Here is a 12,854-nt window from a genome sequence, read left to right on the forward strand (position 1 = left end):
TCTTTGTGGGGCAATGAGGGTTAAGTGACTTGCCCAAGGTCACACAGCTAGTGTCAAGTGTTGAGGCTGGACTTGAACTTAGGTCCTCCTGAATCCAAGGCCAGTGCTTTATCCACTGCACCATCTAGCTGCCCCCTTTTTTCCCCTCCTTTTTGACAGACCCTTATCAAGGTCAGATTACTCCTAGCCCCCAAGGTATCTGCTTACTATCCAGTAAGGCCCTCCCCAGGGGATGCCTCTTACAGTCTGGCTTTTCCTAACCTCCTAAAGATGAAGTGATAGGGAGGAGTTGAGAACTCTTAGCCTACCTCCTCATTAAAATGTCCCCCAATCAGGGGAGGTCCCAATGATGTACTTGTCAGGCCAATCAGAAGGAAGTTACACATAGGGTTAAGGGTGGTATCAACCCTAATTCTGGGTCTTTGGCACAAATGGAGGCATACTATAAGACCCCTGTGTTACCAGGCTACATACCCTTGTTAATAAAGAATAGCTTGCTTGGAGAATTGGCTCAGTCTGTTTTTTGTTAAATTACTCTCCTGGCAGTATGGCACTGGGGTCGGAGGACTTGGGTTCATATCCTGGCCCTGATACTATTTGTGTGACCTGGCATAAATCACTTGGTCTCTCTGGGTCTCAGATTCCTTCCCTGTAATATGAGGTGGTTGGAATAAACAGCCATAGAGGTATCTTCCAGTTCCATCAATCAGTCAACAATCGTTTATTAAGTGACTACTACTGTTCCAAGTGCTGAGGATATAAAGGGAGGCAAAAGACAGTCCCTGACTTCAAGGAGCTTATAGTCTGATGGGGGTGATGACATGTGAACAACAATGTACAAAAAAGCTAAACACAGGATAAGTAGGAAATAATAAAAATAAAAAGAGGGAAGGCACTAGCATTAAGAAGGGTGGTAAAGGCTTCCTGTAGTAGATGGGATTTTAGTTGGGATTTAAAGAAAGCCAGGGAAGGCAGTAGGTACAGAAGAGGAGGGACAGTTTTACAAGCCAGAGAAGATGTGCAACGTGGAGAGGAGTGTCCTGTTCATGGAACAGCCAGGGGTCCAGTGTCACTGGATGGAAGCATGTATGGTGGGGAGTAAGGTGTAAGACTGGGAAGGTTGGGGGGGGGGAGGAGGCTAGGGTCTACATCACAGCTCAAAAATTATGATCCTATAAGTGTTTAAAGGAGACAAAGAGCCTGTGAGAGTCCAAACAGCTACAATGAATTACATGGCAAGAAAGCTGTGAATAAGAAAGGTCTTGTAATTGATGGGTATGTGTATGTGTGAGTATGTGTGTGGGTCAGCCAGGTGATGTGATGGAGAGACTGTAGGACCTGGAGTCAGGGAGACTCATCTTGCTGAGTTAAAATCTGGCCTCAGATACTGGTGTGACCCTGGGCAAATCATTTAACCCTGTTTACCTCAGTTTTCTTATCTGAAAAATGAGCTAGAGAAAGAAATGGCAAACTACTCCAGTACCTTTTCCATGAAAATCCCAAATGGGGTCACAAAGAATTGGACACAACTGAAAAAAAAAATGGTGTATGTATGTGTGTTTGTATATGTGTGAGTGTATGTATATTTGTGTGGATATTTGTATGTGTATATGTACACACACATATATATATATAAATATATAAATTTGAAATGTAAAACTTATGATCTCCCACTCCTATGAGCTGAAATGAATATACAAGTGAATATTTCTTATCTCTTGGAATTAGCAGTAGAAAATTGTGATAAGATAATTGTGATAGATAATTGTGTAAATAATTGTGCTAAGAAGAGGGGAAAAATGAAATTCCCATTGTTTTGGATTATTTACTTATTATGGTCAATGTGACTGACTACTTGAGTATCGAGTTTACCACTGTGCAAACACACACACACACACACACACACACACACACACACAGAGGATGTGGTTTTCTTTTCTTTGTTCTACTTACAAAGATTTTTTCTCCTCCAATTTCGGCTAGAATAGTGTGGGTTTTAGAAATTGTTTATCAGCTGATTTTAACGTCCTCCTATGTTAGAATTTCCTAATGCCCAAATGCTATCTATGTATGCAGATGCTGAGAATATGAAAAATTTATAAGAAAAGGCAAAAAACCCCGTGAAATCAGTGCTACAGAACACTTTTCTATTTTCTTTCTGTCATTATATGGTCAATACTTCTTAAAACTTAAAATGTGTTTCATGTCTTTTGTTCTTAGTTCCTTCCTCTCTAAATATATCACTTTCCCAATGACTTTCCAGAGATCCATCCTTTGTAACAAAGAATAAAAGAGAAAAAACCAACAACTACAGAAAGCAGTCCAGCAAAACTAGCCAGGGCATAAACTAAGTCTCCCCATATAAATTATATTCTCCTTTAGTGCAAAGAATTGGGGGAAGTACCTTTTTTCTTCTTCTTTGAGGCCAATCTTTTTTATTCTTCTTTTTTTTCCCCCAGGGAAATGAGGGTTAAGTGACTTGCTCAGGGTCACCCAGCTAGTAGGCACCAAGTGTCTGAGGCCGGATTTGAGCTCAGGTCCTCTTGAATCCAGGGCTGGTGCTTTACCCACTGTGCCACCCAGCTGCCCCGAGGGGCCAATCTTAATCGTCATTACATTACAATTTTTTTGTTCTTTTCATTTACCTCATTGTACTCCTTGTGTACACTGTTTTTCTGGTTCTGTTCACTTCCCTCCCTACCGGTTTATTAGGTTTCCCATATTTCTCTGAATTCTTTGGGTTCACTGTTTCTCATGGTGCAATAATATTCTCTCCCATTTATGGGCCACCATTTATTTAATAATTCTCCAGTGGATGAGTGTCTGCCTTGTTTCCATTTACTGCTGGGGAAAAATGTAGCTATGAGGAGCTCATTGCTTCTGCCCCACAACAGCTCTGCCATATGCCCCCCTTTTTACACTCACATACTAAATGCCCTGGCTCAGGCCCTCACCTCCTCACACCTGGGCCTGCCTCAAATCTCTCCACCTAATTCCATTCTCCACTCAGCTGCTGAAGGGATTTTCCTAAAGCACAGGTCAAACCACATCATTTCTCTACTCAATAAATGGATGAGAGGAGAATCCTTAACCAAATAAGAGGCAATAACAAAAGATAAAATATGTTAGTTCAAGTACATAAAATTAAGACTTTTGCCCCCAAAACCCCAATGCTACTGGATAAGAAGGAAAGCTGTAAATTAGGGAAAAAAACCCCAGAACTCTTCATATCAAATGTTTTCTGGTAAGGGCCTGATATCTAAGATATGCACAGAACTAACACAAAGGTTGTCTACAATCTATGCCTCTTCTTCCTTTCTTCTCACTCCTGTTTACAGTCTGGTTTCCAACCCCATCATTTAACTTAAAGTGTTTTCTCCACAACTACTGATGGCCTCTAATTGGCAATTGTGGTAATTGGTGATCTAAAAGGTAAAATCTAATGGCCTTTCCTTAATGCTCATCCTTCTTGACCTCTCTGCACCTTTTTTTTTTCTGGGCAATGAGGGTTAAGTGACTTGCCCAGGGCCATATAGCTAGTAAGTGTCAAGTGTCTGAGGCTGGATTTGAACTCAGATCCTCCTGAAACCAGAGCCAGTGCTTTATCCTCTCTGTAGCTTTTGACACTGTTGATCATCTTCTCCTTGACTCTCTCTCTCTTCCCTCTAGATTTTCATGATATAGCTCTATCCTGGTTCTCCCCCCACCTGTTTCACTGCGCCTTCTCCATCTCCTTTGCTAGATCATGCCCCTGAACCATGAGAGTCCCCCCAAGGCTTTGTCCTGGGTCCTGTTTTCTTTTCCCTCCATACTGTTTCACTTGGTGATCTTATCACTTCCCAGGGATTCAATCATCATTTCTGTGATGATGATTCTCAGATTTGTCCAGCCCTAACTCATCTCCTGCCCACCTGTCTTGCATCTCTAACTTCCTATTGGACATTTTGAACTGAATGTCTTGTAGATATCTTAAACTCAACTTGTCCAAAACTGAACTTATTATCATTTCCCAGAAATGTTTTCCTTTTCCTAATTTCCCTATTATCATGAGGATACTGCTATTCCTCCAGTCACTCAGGCTCTTAACCTAGGTTTCTTCCTTGATTCCTCACTCACTCTACTCTGTCCCTCCCCATTTTCTCCCCTGTGTTTTTGAGGGGCAATGAGGGTTAAGTGACTTGCCTAGGGTCACACAACTAGTAAAAGTGTCAAGTGTCTGAGGTCTGATTTGAACTCAGGTCCTCCTGAATCCAGGGCCGGTGCTTTTTCCACTACGCCACCTAGCTGCCCCAAGTAATCCTGTAATTTCCACCTTAGAAACTAACACCTCTCATCTAACTTTTCTCCTCTGACACTGCAAGCACCCTGGTGTGAGCTCTCTTCACCTTATGTCTAGACCTTTGCAATAGCCTGCTGGTGGGTCTGCCTGCCACAAATCTCTCCGCCCTCCAGTTCATCCTCCACTCAGCTGCCAAAAGGATCTTTCTAAAGGGTAGGTTTAACCTCTGCCTTGCTGCCCCCCACCCATTCAATGAACTCCAGTGACTCCTTTTGTTTTTAGGATTAAATATAAAGTTTTCTTTTTGGCTCTTAAAACTGTTCCATAACCCGGCCCTTTCCTACCTTTCTAGTGGTTTTACACCTTTGGCCTACCTGTACTGACAAAGTACTCTGCTGCCTAGTGACCCTCACCTCCTCCCAACTCTGGGCATTTTCACCCGCTGCCTCCTCCTCTATGCCTCCTGGCTTCTCTGGCTTGCTAAAAGACTCAACCAGTCTTATTTTCTGCAAGAAAAGCTAGGGGCAGCTAGCTGGCACAACAGATAGAGCACAGGCCCTGGAGTCAGGAGGACCTGAGTTAAAATTTGATTTCATATACTATCTGTGTGACCCTGGGAAAGTCACTTAACCCCGATTGCCTCAAAACAAACAAACAAAAAACAACCCAAGGGGCAGCTAGGTGGTGCAGTGGATAAAGCACTGGCCCTGAATTCAGGAGGACCTGACTTCAAATCTGGCCTCAGACACTCAACACTTACTAGCTGTGTGACCCTAGGCAAGTCACTTAACCCTCATTGCCCTGCAGGAAAAAACAACAACCAATCCCCCCACCCCAAACCCTCAGACAAACAAAAAAAGAAGTCATTCCCTGTTCCCCTTAATGCTAGTGCCTTTTTTCTATTGATTATATCTACTTTATTTCTTATATATCTTGTTTGTACATAGTTATTGCATATTGTGTCCCCCATTAGACTGTGAATTCCTTGAGAGCAGGGACTCTCTTTTGCCTTTCTTTGTATCCCCAGAACTTACCGCAGCACCCCAGCACTTAAAAGGTGCTTAATAAATGTTTATTGACTAACTGACTTATTGTAGCTCCCATAATGCCTGACATTGCAATTATGCACAACAACATTGTTGTTGTTCATCTTTCCTTTTAGAAGAGGACCAATGGCATAACAGATGATGTCTTGACTTGAGGCAGAGTTGCACACAGTCATCAGCCTCACTTTCTTTTCTGAAATCATCCAAGTCCACTGGCAAGACAAAAGTCAAGACAAGCAGTGATGGCCTGACATATAGTGGGTGACCTTGGTGCTAGAACAATTTGTTCTCATCCACCCATTCCACAAGGCAAAGTTTTTACATGCTTGGGGGAAGACATTCTCCTAACTTAAAAAAGTAAGCTTGAGGCTTTTTGGTTACCTTCATCCTGGTTTAGCTTGTCTGCCAAGATCATTTTCCTGGGGTGTGGCCACTGTACATGGTACACAGCTTCTTGGAACCACAGGTAAGAGCTGGGTAGCTGGTGGACCCCAAAGGTGAGTAGCCTAAAAAGCTCTCAGCAAGCCCTCACAGCAGAGGTGTCCTCCCTGAGCACCCCATACACCCCACAGCCATTTAATAAAGATTTGGTAAATGAATAAATGGATTCAAATTACTAGTAAAACAATTTTTTCCCCAAGAATAAAGCATCTAATCTGATGATTTATAAAATGGGGAAAACAGGGCTGTTGTGAGGATCTAATGAAATAACATAGGTAACACATTTTGCAAGCCTTAAGATGCTTGATAACTCCTAGGGGTTAATACAGTGTAACATATAACCTCGGTGTCACTTGAGAGATCAATGCCAAGCCAGCTAGTAAGTGACAGTTTGACCTTGATCTTGGGTCTGTCTTCCGACTTCAAGGTTCGCTGCTTTTTCTGCTATACCAAGTTACTGGCTTTATGCTTACCTACCAAACTCTGGAGAGAGGGAACATTTGAATCATGAGAACTTGTGAGGCTCACATCAGATTTTCCTGTTGGGGATGGCTGAGTGAGATATCATCTGTTCAATCAGATGCAGTCCACAGCTAGAGGTCTCTTTGTGGTTTGATTTCTCAGCAGCGAAAGGTCAAATACATTTAAAATGAAAATTACTTTCCTAACTACCCCCCACAGGGCATCACATCTTGTAATATTCAGTATATATGAACAGATGTACATATCTCAGTGTTTGAGAGCTCAAGACGACTCAAATGGATCTGTTCAGTAGCTACCCTTTCTTTACTCTGGCATAATTAGGGAGGAGGTTGGTCTTCATCTCCTCTCCAAATCCTCATTTTTGCCCCTGTTGTTCTGCTCTTGTCATATGCTTGTCTGAAATGCCCTTCTCTCTTATCTTTACCTGTCTGTATTCTGGCTACTCTTCCCCCTCAAGCTCCACCTCATTGGTTCAACCTTCTCTGAGAGCTCTAGTCAACATCGATAACTTCTGGGTGATTCTATACAGTCATACAATTAGTTTTTTTTTTTTAAGTGAGGCAATTGGGGTTAAGTGACTTGCCCAGGGTTACACAGCTAGTAAGTGTCAAGTGTCTGAGCCTGGATTTGAACTCAGGTCCTCCTGAATCCAGGGCCAGTGCTCTATCCACTGCGCCACCTAGCTGCCCCATACAATTAGTTTTAGAATTTGTTGCTGTTCAGTCATTTTCCAGTCATGTCTGACTCTTTGTGACCCCATTTGGGACTTTTTTGATGAAGATAACAGAGTGATTTGCCATTTCCTTTTCCAGCTCATTTTATAGATGAGGAAACTGAGGCAAACAGGGTTCAGTGACTTGCCCAGGGTCACACAGCTAGTAAGTGTCTGAGGCCAGATTTGAACACAGGAAGAGTCTTCCTGACTCCAGGTCTAGTGCTCTATCTACAGAGCCAGCTGGCTGCCTCATTATATAATTATGGTTAAACAATTAGTTTCTTTAATCATCCCAACCTCTGGGGAAATTACTCATGGCTCCCTCCACTCTTTGTGAAACATTTTAAGGAACTCTAATCTCATGAGCATGGAAATCTCATTGCTGGACCATATAAGTATAGTTTTAGCTGGATACAACTTTTATCCATTACCATAGAAGCAAAAGGAATAAAATCAAATATGCTTACATAACTACCATGTAGATGGCATGCCCACGGCTTGTCCCAGACCCCAGTCACCATTACCCAATCTACGAGCATATCCCAGCCCTTTTTTTAAAATTTATTTTTTTCCCCAGCCCTTTTCATCATTTTTCATCACCTGGAATTTTATGGATAGGCTTTACTTATTCACTCCTTTGGGCCCTTGGCTTATCACATGGGGCATAGCTAGAGTGCCCATTCCACTTCCTTACCTCCCATATGGCTGGCACCATACACTGTGGCACTCTAGTATATTGCTTAGTGGTGGATTACATGCTCTCATCTTGTTTTCTGTTTGTTTTGGGTGTGTGAGTATTTTCTCCTGATCAAGAAAGCAGAGAGTGTGTCATATTCTATTTTGTATTTGTCCTAGTTCCTAAGGCAATGTTTGGCGGAGCAGCTTCTCAATCAGTAGAACCCTATTTCATTTATCAAAACCTCTTGGGATAAATCTACTTTATAACAAAGTCAGCCTTCTTTAAAAACAACAACAACCACTCTCATCTAAAGTCAGATTAAGTAGATCTGTTCTACAGGAAGTGATATAAATGACTCCTCTCTTCATATGCCCAATGCCCACTCCTCATTTAACCTTCCCACTCCCTGCCTTCCTCCCTACCCCCTTACATTTAATCTTCTTCTTCTTCTTTTTTTTTTTTTTTTTGGTGGGGCAATGGGGGTTAAGTGACTTGCCCAGGGTTACACAGCTAGTAAGTGTCAAGTGTCTGAGGCCGGATTTGAACTCAGGAACTCCTGAATCCAGGGCCGGTGCTTTATCCACTGCACCACCTAGCTGCCCCCTACATTTAATCTTGAAGTTTGTTTGACTATTTATACTTTTAAAATTCAGCCTGGGTGAGTTTTTAGTCAATAAGCCATTTGCATTGTAAGCCTTTTATGTCTAGTTATGTTAAATGAATTTCAGGAACCAGCAAGCAATTGGGGAGATATTATTTCAGGACTAGGAATCTCCTGTAATTATTCTACTCCAGAGGGAAATCTCTAAAGGTAAATTTGATTTATTTCTTTCATGGTGATGGGTGGGACGGAATCAAAATCCATTGGTGCCTATTACTTAGCTCCCCTCTCATTTCTTGACATCCTGAAGGACAAGACCCTGATACCTACCTCTTCTCCATTGGCCCCTCCTGAGGCCTTCTTTAGGCCTGGACCCCTTTGGAAAAGAATCCCTTCACCTCCCATTCCCTAAAGGCCTTCTCCAGATTTCAGATCTCTTCCTGTCTTCTCCCTGAACATTCTCCCACACTCAATAATCTTTAATCTCTCTTTATCTAGAGGCCTCCCCTCTTATGTACAAACACGTACCCTTCTTCCTTAAAAAAAACAAACAAAAAACCAAACAAATAAACAGCCTTCATTTGACCCTGCCATCCCTTCAAGATCCCTTATATCTTTTGTCCCTTTAACAGGCAAACACTTGGAAAATTCCATTTACTTCATTTCCTTTACTTCCTCTCCACTCACTTTTAAAAAAATTTTATTTATTATGAACTTAATTGTCAACAAATACAAACATTTCAAGATACAAAGAATAGGAAAATAATAAAAAGAAAAAATAGGGAAATAAGAAACTATGAATTTTTGCTATGTACAGTTATATATGTACTTGTGTATATAAATTTAAAAATATACATATATAAGCATGTGTATTTAAGATAGGGGATGGAGCTGTTATTTCATTAATATAGGGAACTCCAGAATGTATGAGGGAATACCTTTAATGCATTTATCTTTGATGATCTGATGATGTGAGATAGAATTTAGCTTTGTTTTCATTTGCTTTAGTCCCCCACCCTTCCTTTATTACTAGTGATATGGAACATTTAAAAATTTTGGTTGTTTATTTCTTGATTTTTTTTTTGGAGAACTGAAGGGGGCTTGTCATTACCATTCTTCTCTCTGCTATTCCCCCTCCCTCCCTTCCTTCTCTCCTGTAAAATAAGACTAAGGCACCTGGCAGAGAGGAAACAGTCCTGGGTTTGGATCCCAAACTCCTGGGATTTGAATCTTTGATCTGCTGCTCTTGACTATGGTGAGACCTTGGACAAGCCATTTAAGCCCAGTAGACCTTAATTCTCTCATCTATAAAGCTAGAAAATTAGATTACATGACTTCTAATTTCTTTTCCAATTCTATTCTACCCTGATGTATCTAAGATAAACTCACAACTTTTTTTTAGGCTTTCAAAAGGATTTTACTAGGCTGATTTCAGAAAAATCTGGAAAGATTTACATGAACTAATGAAAAGTAAAATGAGCAGAACCAGGAGAATATTGCTTATAGTAAAAGCAACATTGTGTGATAATCAATTATGAATGACTTAGCTCTTCTCAGCAATACAATGATCCAAGACAATCCCGAAGGACTCATGATGGAAAATGCTATCTACCTCCAGAGAAAGAACTGATGGAGTCTGAATGCAGACTGAAGCATACTATTTTTCACTTTTTTCATGTTTTTTTTCTCTTTTGGTCTGTTTCTTCTTTCACAACATGACTAATATGAAAATATGTTTTACACAATTGCACATATATAACCTATAGGAAGGGGGAAAAGAGAAAAGGAAGGAGAAAAATTTGGAACTCGAAATTGTTTAAAAAGAATATTGGGGGGGGAGCAGCTAGGTGGCGCAGTAGATAAAGCACTTGCCCTGGATTCAGGAGGACCTGAGTTCAAATGTGGCCTCGGACACTTGACACTTACTAGCTGTGTGACCCTGGGCAAGTCACTTAACTCTCATTGCCCTGCAAAAAAAAAAAAAGAATATTAGGGGCAGCTAGGTGGCACCCAGGAAGTTACATAGTACAGTGGATAGAAGTCTGAGTTTGGAGTCAAGAAGACCTGAATTCAAATGTGACCTCAAACATTTGCTAACTGTGTGACTCTGGAAAAGTCATTTAACTTCTGCCTCAGCTTCCTGAGTTGGAAAATGGGGATAATAACAGGACCTTCCTTCCAGGGTCATTGTAGGGATCAAATGAGATAATATTTGTAAAAAGTACTTAGCACACTGCCTGACACATAGTAGGCACTTTATAAAAATGTCTTCGCTTCCTCCTGCACTTGCCCTAATAAAAAATGTGGAGGGTAAATCTGAAGTGAAGATTCTACTTGGGCAGGTTCTCCTAAGCTAGGGTCCAAGGACAGTTGGTGGGGGGAGCTATGGATAGATTTCAGGAGGCCCATCTATTTGGAAAGGGAAAATAAATCACATCTTCATTTTCACTAACTTCTAATTGCAATTGGCCATTTCTTCATTTGCATGTGTGTGTGGGGGGCAGGTGGGGTGTCTTTATGTATCTTATCCAGGCTGCAAGCTGTTACTCACAGGTTTCCCCTACTGCCAGTGGGTGCAGAAGATTTAACTAGCTCCATATCCAGTCTGGACTATGTGATCCCTCCTTATGCTCCTGGGTGCTCACCATAATGATGTCAGAATTAGGATATCTGATTAGTTTAGCAGCTCAGAACTGTCATGTTCAAGCTATCTACCATCTTCTGCCTTCCCTAGGAGTAGGCATTCCTGGCTAGTGCTTCCACACCCAGCTTATTTTTTTCCAATTATTTAAATACATTATGATGAGAAAGGATCCAACCAGACAGACTGCCAAAGAAGTACATGACAGAGAAAAAGGTTAAGAACCCTGGGTCTACAGTTACAGTGATAGGAAAACCCTTGCTATTGAATGGAGGTGAATGACTTGCCATGTGTTTCAATCACATGGCCTGTATAACAAGAGTCACAAAACCGGTCATTTCTTTTGACCTTCCATCCCCAGTGCAAGGGACTTTGTCCTTAAGATATAAAAAGGGAGAAAAAAACTTATGTGCTAAAAAAATATTATTAGTGACTCTATTTGTCATTGAAATACTGGAAATAACTTATATGTCCAACAGCTGGAAAATAGCAGAATAAATTATGGTATTAACGTAATGGACTATAGCGCAGATTGTAACCCATCTGTGCCTATCCATTTGGAATAACTCATATTCCATCATCAATCCTATGAAGAGTGCATTCAAAGGGTTAGGGATTTTTTCTTTTAGTTTCTTGACATTGTGTGGATACCAATGGAATATTCGGGCTGTCCAACAGAAGGTCACTTGAAATGTGTAGTAGAAAGAGAATTGCACTGAGGGTCAAGAGATCTGGCTTCTGATCGTTGTACCACTGAATAGCTGTATAATGTTTGGTAGCTCACTTAACCTCCTGGGCCTCAGTTTTCACATCCCAAAACAAGAGTTTTGGACCAACTGTTCTCTCCAGCGCTAAAACTCTTTGAGTTTATGAATCTTTTTTAAAGGGTTCCAGCTTCTTCATTGGAACACTCTTCACAAGCACAAAAACCACATAAATATAAATGAACTGTGTCTTGGAGAAAGGGATAGGGGGATAGTGTTACTTTTTGGGATTTTACTCTCTCTTTGTTCCGGCATGAAGGGAGTTTTGAGTGTGTATTGGGTTTTGGGTCAGGATGCAGAACGCTGGAAAGCAACGGAATATCTATTGCTGAAATATTTTCACAGAACTGAGACGCTATTTTCCATGCATAGAATGTATAATATACCAGTAGACAGGAAGTGAATGAACAAGCTTTTGAAAGATGTGCGTATGTGCACACACACACTGTTGTTGTTGTTTCACTTGTGTCCAACTACTCATGACCCCATTTTGGGGTTTTCTTGGCAGAGATACTAGAGTGATTTGTCATATCTTTCTCCAGTTCATTTTACAGGTGAGGAAACTGAGGCAAACAGGATCAAGTGACTTGCCCAGGATCACATAGTACATTTCTGAGGCTAGATTTGAACTCATAAAGATGAATCTTCCTGATTATAAGCCCAATGCTTTATCTACTGCACCTCCTAGGTGCCCCAATATATATGTATGTGTATGTGTATGTTGTGTTGTTTAAAATCTAAATGTGGGTTCTAATCTGCACCCCCCCAGTCTTTGGGGGGAAGCTGGCTAAAATCACTGATAAATTCAGCAAGAGTTTAGACTTTTAAAGATTTATTAAAGCTTGGATCTATTCAGTATAGCCAGAGAGACAGAAACCTTTCCTTTCCTACCAGTCCATGTGAAATTCTGCCACTGAGCTGATATCCCAAACAACAAGGGGGGCTCCTGTTCTTCTGCCACCACACATCTCCTCCTCACCAAAAAAGAGAATTCTTCTATGAGTGATAGTCCACTTCCTCATTCCTCTCTCAGTCCCCCAAAGGGGAGGTCCTTCAAGCTGGTTGGTTGAGAGTGGTCTCTTGTTGAAGTCAGTAGTACATCAGCATGTCACTCAGGGCCAGCCAGGTGTGGCCTCCATCCAATCATCCTTAAGTAGGTACTTAGTCAGTTTCTCATTCTCACCCAATTCAAACAATACTAAATC

The sequence above is a fragment of the Dromiciops gliroides genome, chromosome 1, assembly GCF_019393635.1.
Source record: "Dromiciops gliroides isolate mDroGli1 chromosome 1, mDroGli1.pri, whole genome shotgun sequence".
In the NCBI taxonomy this organism is placed as follows: Eukaryota; Metazoa; Chordata; class Mammalia; order Microbiotheria; family Microbiotheriidae; genus Dromiciops; species Dromiciops gliroides.